At 42.9% G+C, this 12,421-nt stretch overlaps 1 pseudogene; it reads right to left on the reverse strand.

The window, feature by feature from the left end:
* Positions 1-219: 219 nt before the first annotated feature.
* The window catches only part of LOC127804581 (uncharacterized), a 116,858-nt pseudogene continuing 104,656 nt past the window's right edge, over positions 220-12,421 (reverse strand).

Raw genomic sequence — 12,421 nt, forward strand, 5'->3', positions numbered from 1 at the left:
TAACCTTCGGGAGCAGGCTTATGCTAGAGCTATCATATGATCACTTCACTTCCTTTCTGCCTTCCTAGGGCCAGTCTACCTCAGGAAATCTGGGTTTGGCCAGTGGTCTGGGGCGAGATTCCTACCAGACATCTGAGTTTGCCGGGAGACCTAGCCACCAGGTTGATCAAGGAGTTGGGTTTAGCCAAAAAGAAATAGCACCTAACTCAAGCGAGGGATCTAGGTGAGTCTGCGAGCATAAGCATCGGATATTTTGGTGATCCCGGGCCAACCCGTGGTCATCGACACCAGATTGCCACTATGCGACTTGACCTTCGGAAGCGAGCTGTGCTTGAGCCGCCGTACCTACATGACACATACAAATAATCTGGGCTCATGGAGATTTTACGTGGTTCGGCTTATAGTTTTGCCTACTCCACGGGAATACATGGGATATATTCTTTTATTTATCGGGGGATATTATTACAATGGAAAATTAAAGACAATCCCAGACCCCAACCGAGTCGAGTAATGCTTCTAGTGACAGGCTTGACTCTGTGTCTTACGCTTTGTCCCATTCCCTGGGGTTAAAGCTGGGAAGTACCTCTTGAGGTGCACAGTGTTCCAAGCTTTTCCTATCATCTTTCCTTGTAGTGTCTGTAGTGTGCACATGTTGGGGTCTAACATCTTCTGAATTTTGTAAGGTCCTTCGCACTTCTAGTTGGGTTTCCCTTCCTCTTCTATTACCTTCCCCTGCGTCTAAAATTTCCATTTGGATGGTAAACTGTTATGTTTGGTCGAACAACTCAGTCACAGAATTTGGCTTGGAGAAAGCTAAGGATCTTCTAAGCGGGGCGTATGTAGTTCCGTTTAGCAGGGCTGACACTGTCAATCTAGCTGGGAGATCCCTTATTTCCTGCATCGCGGCTTTGAACTGCTCGATGTATTGCTTTAAGGATTCATTTGGCTTCTATTGTAAGCTCATCAGATATATTGTACTCTTCTTCCTTGGGAGATAAACTGAGAATGCGTTTGGAAATTCTTTCTTCAACAGTTCGAATGATCGTATATGTCCTATCGGTAATTCAGTGAACCACTGTTGAGCTTGTCCTGGCAAAGAGAGTGGGAAAGCCCTGCGCCTAGTGACCTCATTCTATCCATGTAACACAGCCATTGTGACAAAACGCTGTAAGTGCTTCTCGGGGTCCTCCTTTCCTAAGTATACTGAAAGTTGTGGTAGTTTGAACCCTGGTTGCACTGGTTGCCTTTGGAGTTCCTCTGATAGAGGGAACCCTTTCGAGGGAGCTAACTTTAGCACCATTCCTTTGGACACCAAAAATCAGGGCATTCCGAGATAGTCGACGGCGATGAACAGTGCTGGTTATGGCAGAAAACAAAGAAGAAAACAAAGAAGGAAAAAAACAGAAAGAATGAACAAAGAAATAAAAGAAAAACAGAAAGAATGAACAAATCTTGTTATGGTAGAACAGATTGACGGTTCCCCGGCAACGGTGCCAAAATCTGATCGAGACTGTCGAACCTCGATGATTGTAAAAAAAAATATATTTCGGATCTGCAGCAAGGGTGCGACCCTAAAGTCGTCTCTCAAAGGAACCTCAATACAAATCTGTCATGACAAGAACTGAACGAGGGGGGGTTTTTTTTTATGAAAAAGAAAGTACGAAGATTGAGTAAGAATATAAAAGCGAAACTGTCTATGGATCCAAACGCAACCAGTTACAAATCTTTCCCTTAAACTAGGTTTTCATCATCCCTTCTTATAGATTAGATCTAGCCGAGTTTCAACACCCAAAATCTAGATAAATAAATCTCCAACAACCGTCTAGAGATGAAATCAAAGCTGATATAAAAATAAAAGAAAACCTCCTTCAATTAGTCTACCAATTTTAATCTTCATTCACACAGATTCCAGAACCTAGTATCCATAACCATCCATACCAAGTTATTTGTTTCTGTTTCTTTCCTTCGTGTGTTGTATCAACCGACTATAACATTAAAACCACAATATAGAAAAGAGAAATCCACCCCGTATATGTTCATACAACCGTCTTGAACATGCACTAGAATAAGCGGAAAAGAAGTAGAGAAAACTTAAAACAAATATAATTGAAATTCAAACTAGATTTCGTAGAAGCTTTCGGGATTCAAACCATGGAATGAGTTTGGATTTGCAACTGATTACAAGTGTTTATCCCTCCATGGAGAAGTAAACAAAAATAGAGAAAAAATGGCTACTGTTCATGAGACAAAAAATATATATATCTCTCTCCACCTAATGGCCTTCTAAGGTGCTTAACCCTAGGTTACCGCAACTTCACAGCCAATTTCGAATAGGATAACGTGCGTTTTGGACTTCGTTTCCTTCATAAAAATTGTAGATCAGGAAGAGTAGAGGAATTTTGGCTTTTTAATCACTTGATTTGGATATCGGACGCCCAAGTTATGGCCTTTTAAAGAATCAGTATTCAGTGTAGCTTTCCTAATTTAACCCAGCTATCCGGTCCCGACTTTGAAGAATTGTTTGGAGGCCCAAACGAACTCAGATTTGGACAAACCATACCATTACAGAAAGAATAAGAAGTTCTCTACAATATCTCTGAAGACATAATTCACGTTCTGGGATTATAACTTGGCCAAAAATTTGAAAGAAGCACAGAAGGTCAAATCTATCAGCACACTTTTGCTTCTTTGTCTCCAATCTCCTTGTTTCCCTTCTTGCCATCAAAATTCCTTATGACCCAGGAAGCCCTAATATGTCCAAAATAAAATAAAATAGTGTGAAACCCAATTCCTATAAAATAAAATAAAACAAAATCAAGATGAATAAAATGACACAACTAACGTGCAAAAAGACTAAATATGAGGGCTAAATAATATGAAAATATGCGCTCTATCAAATTCCCCCACACTTAGACTTTTGCACTCCTGGGTAAAACTCTAGACACTAACACTCAATAACAAAAGGGATGTGAAGAATGAAAAAGTTAAAGGCAAGGCAAGCTTTACAAGAATCCAGCATTCAAAGATCACCTTTCCTAAACTTCCAAAAAGACAAGCAGCATGGCAATTCATTCAATAAGACAAATCAAAAGTAGCAGCCTCTCATAGGACAAGTGTATGCTCTCAAATCTCTTAAGAGGTGGTGGTGACTGTTTCGCTCAAATTCACCCAATCACAATTCCACTACCATAGGCTTGTTTATCTTCTCAATCTCCATTATCCATGTCACATGCATACCACAAATCAAAAGGACTTTATTCAAGGGTTGTAATGTGGGGAAGAAAGAAATGGAAAGACAACAATGAAGGAAAACATGCCTTAGGTCGAGAAAACACTTCATGCAACTCCAAGATAAAGAGATAGAATTTCCAAGATAGAATTTCCAAGCATAGACATTATGAAAAACTTTGCATCTTTATTTGGTTGAGTGCGTTTTATGCTCCTTCTCACCATTTTATCCTTTTGCTAGCTTTTCTTTTTCTTTTTTTTTTTTTGCTTTTTTTTTCTTCTTTTTTTTTTTTGATAGATGCAAATGGCCTTTGGCCTTATGACTTGCTTGATGAATTCAATCTTTCTCTCTAGAATGCACTTAATGTCTTTTTCCTAAGATTGGAAGGCTCAAAAAGGGGAGAGAAAAAAAATGAAGGGTAAAAAGAATGGCTCAAAGGGGCAAGCAAAGGGAAAACAATTTTTTTTTTTTTTTTCGTAACCAAATGGCCGAATAGGTTTGAAAGAAAAGAACGCCTTAATCATATTTGGGTCGTGCATGAACAAATATAGCCTCAACCAAGAATCAAAACAAGTTCTAGAGTGGAGATCATGATAGGTGAATGCATACACAAGAAAGACAATAGGCTCAAAATCCTCATGGCTGTAGACTACTCAATCAATCTATCAAATCAAACTCATTGCCAAGTCACTTGAAATCAAGGGAGATAAGATTGAAGTTCTAATCATGCTGGTTTCTTTTAGACTTAATTGCTTAACTTGCATTTCCACGCAAAACAGACTCAACTAAACCCAAAGAAAAAGAAATATGAAAAGATAAAGAAAATGCTGCTAAAATAAGAATGCTGCCCCCCCCCCCCCCCACACTTAAACTTTACATTGCCCTCAATGTAAACATGCAATTTCAATCAAGAATAGGACAAGTAAATGTAAAAGATTTGGGAGAGAGAAACAGCATGATGTATCAAATGGAGGTGGCGTTGAGGAGATGCAGCTCCTCCACAATGTGCTCCTGAAAGTCCTCATGGAATGGCTTAAGTCAATGCCCGTTCACTGTGAATTGCTTCGCATTGGACTCGTCCTTGATTTCAACTGCACCAAAGGGAAAACCACGAGTAACTAGGAGAGGACCCGTCCAACGGGAACGTAATTTACCTGGCATCAACTTAAGGCGGGAATTGTATAGTAGGACTTTCTGATCGACTTGAAACTCCTTCCTCATGATCAGCTTGTCATGTGCAACCTTTTTTTTTCGCCTTGTAGATCCTTGAGTTCTCATATGCTTCCAGTCGAATCTCTTCAAGTTCCTAGAGTTGGAGCTTTCTTTGGGACCCCGCTTGACTGATGTCCATATTGAATTGCTTCACCGCCCAATATGCCTTATGCTCCACTTCCACCGGCAAGTGACACACTTTTCCAAAAACCAACCTGTAGGGGGACATGCCGATGAGGGTTTTGTAGGCGGTGTGGTAGGCCCATAGCGCATCTTCTAATCTCTTGCTCCAGTCTTTCCTATGGGGCTGGACAGTCTTCTCCAAAATCTGCTTGATCTCCCTATTTGACACTTCAGCTTGCCCATTAGTCTGTGGATGATAAGGAGTCGCCACTTTGTGTATTACCCCATACTTGCGAAGTAGGGTGTCCATCTTTCTATTGCAAAAGTGGGATCCTTGGTCGCTGATGATGGCCCTGGGCATGCCGAACCTGCAAAAGACAAGAGAACGAACAAACTCTGCAGCCACAGAAGAATCATTAGTCCTGGTTGCTTTAGCTTCCACCCACTTAGAAACATAATCCACAGCTAACAGAATGTACACATAACCAAATGACACAGGAAATGGACCCATGAAGTCAATGCCCCAAACATCAAAGATTTCACAAAACAATAAGGGTTGTTGAGGCATTTCATTCCTACGTGATATAGTACCTGTGTGTTGGCAACATGTACAATTCTTACAAAACTCATATGAATCTTTAAAGAGTGAAGGCCAATATAATCCAGAATCTAGGACTTTCCTAGCTGTACGTTGGGGACCAAAGTGACCACCACATGCAAGTGTGTGACAAAAATTTAAGACAGAAGCAAACTCATGGTTAGGCACACATCTCCTGATGACCTGGTCACTACACATGCGCCACAGATAGGGATCATCCCACACATAGTACGGAGCCTGACTCTTAAATTTATTTAGTTGTTCCTTCTTAAGATATGCAGGTAATTCAGATGCAACTAAATAATTTACCAAATCAGCATACCAAGGCTCAGCACCATGAATGTGGTAGAGTAACTCATCTGGAAAATCATCTCTGATGGGTTGGGAGTCCATAACAGGTGGATCTGAGGTGGAAGGAATGCAACTGAGGTGGTCGGCTACCAAGTTCTCTACTCCACTTTTATCCTTGATCTCAATGTCAAATTCTTGGAGCAAGAGCATCCACCTTATCAAATGAGGTTTGGCATCAGGCTTCTTCAAGAGGTACCTAAGAGCTGCATGGTCAGAAAAGACAGTAACTTTAGAACCAAGTAAATAGGATCTAAATTTATCCAATGCAAAAACAATAGACAAGAGCTCTTTTTCCGTAGTGGTATAATTAGCCTGTGTCGCATCCAATGTACGCGAAGCGTAGGCTATGACATGGGATTTCTTCTCCACACGCTGGGAAAGGACGGCACCCACTGCAAAGTTGGAGGTGTCGCACATCAACTCGAAGGGCAACTCCCAGTCGGGTGGCTGTATGATGAGTGGAGAAATCAATCGGCTCTTCAGTTCCTCAAATGCCCGCTTGCAGGGCTCATCGAAGTGGAAATTCACATCTTTCTGGAGTAAGTGGGAAAGTGGAAGTGCAACCTTGCTGAAATCCTTGATGAACCTCCGGTAGAATCCTGCATGTCCGAGGAAGGAATGCACCTCTCGTACAGAGGTGGGGTAAGGCAAAGAAGCAATAACATCAACCTTAGACCGATCCACTTCTATACCCTTCTTAGACAGAACATGCCCTAAAACAATTCCTTGTTCTACCACGAAATGACATTTTTCAAAATTTAAAACAAGGTTCTTTTCAATGCATCTCTCTAGGACTCTACCCAAGCTAACCAAGCAATCATCAAAAGATGTGCCATAAACTGAAAAATCATCTATGAACACTTCCATGCAATGCTCTAGAAAATCTGAAAATATACTTACCATGCATCGCTGAAAGGTACCTGGAGCATTACATAGACCAAAAGGCATCCTCCTATACGCGAAAGTGCCAAAGGGGCAGGTGAAGGTGGTCTTCTCCTGATCCTCTAGGGCTATGCAAATCTGGAAGTAACCAGAAAAGCTGTCAAGGAAACAATAATGTGACTTACCAGCCAACCTCTCCAACATCTGATCAATGAATGGGAGGGGAAAATGATCCTTTCTGGTTGCTTGGTTCAGCTTTCTATAATCAATGCAGACTCTCCAGCTGTTCTGCACTCTCATGGGGATAAGCTCATTCTGCTCATTTGGGACCACCGTGATGCCCGTCTTTTTTGGAACAACCTGCACGGGACTCACCCACTTGCTGTCAGAAATAGGGTAAATAATACCGGCTGCAAGTAATTTACTTACCTCCTATTTTACCACATCAAGAATGGTGGGGTTGAGTCTTCTTTGCGGCTGTCTTACAGGTTTGGCTCCTTCTTCTAGGAGGATACGGTGCATGCAAATAGATGGGCTGATCCCGAGAATGTCTGCTAGAGTCCAACCTATGGCCTGCTTGTTCTTCTTCAGCACATCCAATAACCTTTTCTCTTGGTCAGGCTGCAAGTTATTGGCGATGATGACTGGCAGCTTCTCGCCATCCTCCAAGAATGCATACTTGAGATGCTCGGGCAAAGGCTTGCACTCAAGGGATGGTGGCTGCTGCAATGAAGGGACTAACCTGCTTGCCTTTATCTCAAGGGTACTGTCTACCTGTTCAACATGGTTAGCAGAAACACTGTCCTTCCCATGAGAAGTATAAGAATCAGATTGTGCATGCTCAATATGAACATCAGAATCATGGTTATTCAAAAATTCATCAATTTCTAAGCATGCCACACATTGACTACTTCCATCACTACAGTCAGGACAAAGAATAATGTCTGGGAATTCATGAACAGTGGAACATTCATCAATCAAATCATAAGACTTAGTGCATGCTTCATCAACCAACAATTGAATCAAGTTAACTTGCAAGGTGGAATGATCTTCAGAGGGACATTTCATGGCCTCCAGTATGTTAAAATGAATGGTGCTACCAGCAAATTCCATGGAAAGTGTACCCTCATGCACATTGATGATAGTCCTTGCAGTTTTCAAAAATGACCTACCTAATATAAGAGGTGCATGCTCATGCAAATTGTCATCTTCCATATTTAAAACATAAAAATCAACAGGGAAGATACAATCCTTAACCTTAACCAGGACATCCTCTAAGACTCCAGATGGGTAGGCTGTGCTTCTATTAGCTAGCTGGACAACCACTCATGTTGGCTTCAAAGGACCACACTGCAATGAAGCATAGATAGAGTTAGGCATAACATTAATGGATGCACCTAAATCTAGTAAAGCATTGCTAAATTGCATGTCTCCTATAGTACAAGGAATGAAAAATGTCCTTGGATCTTTGCACTTTGCTGGCATGGCAGGTTGGATAAGGGCGGAGACATTTCTTCCAAGGTTGACTTGTTCGTTCCCTCTTAATCTCCTTTTGTGCGTAAACAAATCTTTGAGAAATTTTGCATACTTGGGGATCTGTCTGATGGCTTCAAGGAGGGGTATTTTGACTTCCACTTTCTGGAATATCTCCAGAATCTCTTTATCTAATTCGGCCTCTGCTCTTTTCTTGTTTTGTGTTGCTCGATGTGGGAATGGCATGGGCTGGTTGTTGGAAGACTCTCCTTGTTCTTGATAGCTGGAGTTGGGCTGCTTTAATGTAATACCCGGTATTACATGGTGTTGAAAATAAATAATTTTTTATTATTTTAAAAGGACCTCGGGTGGTCTAGGAAGCCCAAGAATCGGTTTCGGGAAATTAATTAATAATTTGCCGAATTGGCAGCTGGGAGTGCCTCGGGACTTGGATGTCCAGGAAAAAGGGCAAGAGATTGATGAGCGTCTCGAGATGAGATTAATGACACTGGAATCGATCTAACCGGGAATAATTTTCGGAATAAATTATGTATACGCCCGAGTGGGTGCCAGTACTGAATAGTCGGAGGGGACCTCCTGGAAGCTGAGGGGACTCTAGGGGTGGTTCGATTTTCTGAGTACGGCAACCCTTAAGTATTTTTGGGTGGAATAAAGGTCCCGTGCAGGCGTAGGGACGAAATTGGTATTTTCAAGTAAAAGCCAACTTTTAATTTGGAGAAATTAAGCTTTAGTAGGGCCTGATACCTATTTAATTGAAGTTTGGAGGGCTTAAGTGTAGCTAGAAGATCTCCAAGTGGAATTATTAAAACCCTCAAGTGATATTATTGAGAAATTGAGGGGTTAAATGTGTAAATTATACACACATATATATATATAAATATATAAAGTGGCGGGCGAGGGAAGCTTCGAGGAAGCTTCATGCATCTTTTCCATTTTGAAATGGCCGAGAGAGAAGAGCCGAGGCAGAGAGCTCGTGGGAGGCTGGAATCGCGAGAGAGCAAGAGAGAGTTCGTGAGTGAGAGAGAGAGAGAGAGAGAGAGAGAGAGAGAGGCGATGGGCGGCTGCTGGCTGGTTCCAGCAGTGAAGGCAACAGCGGCCATGGCCGCTGCAATGGAGGACGATCGAGCAAGGGGGTGGCCAGCAATGGAGTTGGGTGAGGCAGGCGGGGGTCGCAGTGACCCGAAGGCGAAGCTCGCAGCCAGAAACAGCCGCGTGCAGCGGCGGCTCTGTGCATTTGGGCCAGCAATGGGGGAGGCTTGGGAGGTCGCGGTGATGGCTGCGGCGGAGGCCGCCCTACGCGGCTGAGCTGGGGCGGTTGATGGCGTCGTGAGCAGCGGCGTTGGTCGCAGGTGGTGGCCGGAGAGGCCAACGGCGGCAGCGGCAGCCGCTCAAGCGCGCTGTGCTCGCTGGCTTCGCGAGGAAGAAGATGAAGGAACAGTGCGCGCGCGGGAGAAGCCAGAGAAGAAGAAGAGAAAAATAGAAAAGAAAGAAAAAAAATGAAAAAAAAAAAGGAAAATCTGGAAAAATGGGAAAAATAGAAATAAATTCCAAAAAAATTTTAGAAAAATTCTAGAAATTATTTTGGGGCTTGAGGAGTGTGTCGGAAGCTCGAAAATGGGTTTTGGGCGCAAGTGGCAGCTTGGGAGCCAATGCCAATGTGGGCGTCTGATCGATTTTCTCATTCAAATTAGTCGAGGTAAATTAATATTTTCTCCCCCAGTTATTTACATTAAGCGAGTTAATGTAAAATAGTTAATTGTTAGATTAAACCCTATGTCAGGGTTGTTTGGAAAATTATTGATGGCTGGTCTATGCCGAGGTTGGTATTATTTTGCTGAGTTGTTGGTAGATGGTTTTGATGGTGTATATGGGGAAGTTGAGGGCATTGGTTTAATGCCGGATGTTGATAGAGTTGGGTTTGTGTGTATTGTGCCTAGGTTCGACCCGGGAGGCAGTGATCCTAGAAGAGCTCGGAGTTCGGGCTGGAGTTCGTGCCAAGGCAGAGATGAGGCTTCGAGCCAGGTAAGGGACGGCCCCATGTGGAGGTGGCCTTGCAAGTTGGTAAATGTGTTTGATAATGTATTTATGTTGCATTGGCATGTAGTGATTTTATCTTGTGTGATGCAAGACCTAGTGGACCGATAGCCATATGGAGGACTAGTGTGGTGGGGGCTGATAGGTTGATGCCTCAAACCTTAGTGGGTTGTGAGGATGAGTGGACTTAGCCTCATTTACATGCATTTGGCATACATAAACATGTTTATATTCATATTTACATGCATTGCACCCTTACTGAGTCTTTATGACTCATGAGGTTTTACCTCATGTGTAGATGATGTAAGTCCAGATGCAAGCAGGGATGGTGCCAGCAAGCTGTTGTGGCAATTAGCTTGTTGCCTGAGATGTGTTGTTGTGTAATCTCTTGTAATTTTTATATGAATTCATGTAATTGAATGTAAATGATATCGAGCACTAGATGTATTTTATTGTCTCTTGTATGTAGCCATGTGGTGTTATGTATGTATACCCATGTGATTAAATGTATGTGTGTTATTGAGCGTTAAATGTACTTAATTGTTGTAATCATCATCATGTGATAAATGATTGTGAAATTGTTCGTTGTATATGGCTTAGTTAGTAAAGCCAAGTTTCGGACGGAGTAAAGATAAGCGAGGTATGTTCTCATAAATCCCCAATACTCAGCGAAGTGTTTGATATGCTAGCTTTGTGCCTGGGTCACCTCTGGCTTGTTATGGGGCGAGCTGAAGAGAGGTGAAGCTCACTCGGGTTTTGGGTCCCGGTCCGTTGTGTTTTCTTATTTTAGTTGGGACCGATTCCTGAGTGGAGCAAAGGGAAGGACGAAGCCCAGTTCCTGCCTAGGGCGTTTCCTGTTGAAACATAGTCCAACCCTTCAGTTGTGGTTTGATAGGTGAGTAATCTGGTCGATTATTTACCGGTGACGCCCGTAAAGTGGGAGCGGGTCGTTACAACTTTGCTTCTTGGATTGAGGAGGGTTACTGCTCATTGCTACCCTCTACATGCTGCTTCATGTTTAATGATGGTGGAGGGGTTGGGATGATCACTTCTTTCCCACTTCGAAGCATGATGGCACTAACATTACCCCTCGGATTGGCAACTGGTTGTGAAGGAAGCTGCCCCGAACCTTGACTCCTTAACTCATTGATGTTTGTGGCTAGCTGGCCTATTTGGGTCTCCAAATTTTGAATTGTGGTTTCTATTTTTTGCTGGAATTGGAGTGTATTGGCTGCTAGTTGCTTAACAAGATCATCCAGGCTAGGTTCTGACTTGGGTAATGGTGGTGCTTGTTGCGTGGCTTGGTTCGGCCTTGGTGGGGCATGGTTGCTGGAACTTGGACCTTGAGGATGATTTAATCTTTATGGCTGCTGAAATTGTTGTTGCTGCAAGTTGTGATTCTAGTATGGATGCTGCTGGAATGACTGGTTTGAAGACCCTCCATATCTGAAATTTGGGTGATCCCTTCATCCAGGATTATAGGTGGCTGAGTAGGGGTCATACTTGTGTTGTTGTTGTGGTTGATGATGTTGCTAGAATGGTCTACCAGGAAAGATTCCAGCACATGACTCTGTGTTTTCTTGCAGTTGGGGGCATTGGTCGGTGGCATGTGAAGGTGAGGAGCAAATTCCACATACCTGCTGAGGTTGCTTTCTCTCTAATGCCAAATGCCTGACCATGGAAGCTAATTCCTCAAGCTTGTTTTCTATCCTCTGCTGGTCCATAGTGGCAGCTACACTAATTTCATTGGTGGCCTTTTCAGGGGTGTTCATCCGAGTGCCGAACTGTTGCGCATTTTGGGCCATCTTTGATATGAGCTCTTTGGCGGCAGCTGGGGTCTTTTCTGCCAGGGCTCCTCCACTTGCAGCATCTACCAAGTACCTGTCCATTAGGAGTAAACCTTCATAAAGATATTGAACAAGGAGTTGGTCACTTATCTGGTGGTGTGGACAGCTTGAGCAGAGCTTTTTGAATCTCTCCCAGTACTCATGTAGAGTCTCACCACTCATCTGCCTTATACCACAAATTTCCTTCCTTATTGATGCTGTTCTGGAGGCTGGGAAGAATTTTTCCAGGAAGATCCGTTTCAATCCATCCCAGATGGTAATGGCAACTGGTGGCAGGTAATACAACCAGTCCTTGGCTGATCCATTAAGTGAGAATGGGAAGGCTCTCAACTTGATTTGCTCTTCATCTACTCCTTGTGGTCGCATGGTTGAGCAAACAACATGAAACTCTTTCAGATGCTTGTGCGGATCCTCTCCTGCAAGACCATGAAACTTGGGCAACAAATGGATCAGTCCAGATTTCAATTCAAAATTTGCATCTAGCTCGGGGTATTGGATGCACAAAGGTTGGTAATGCACATTAGGTGCGGCCAGCTCTCTAATTGTTCTCTCATCCAAATGACCATCATTTCCATTTCCATTGTTTCCATTACCATTATCAACCATATTGATGAATTCTGGAATAGGCTCAGATGAAGTATTAGAAACACT

Source organism: Diospyros lotus, chromosome 6 (assembly GCF_014633365.1).
Source record: "Diospyros lotus cultivar Yz01 chromosome 6, ASM1463336v1, whole genome shotgun sequence".
Classification (NCBI taxonomy): domain Eukaryota; kingdom Viridiplantae; phylum Streptophyta; class Magnoliopsida; order Ericales; family Ebenaceae; genus Diospyros; species Diospyros lotus.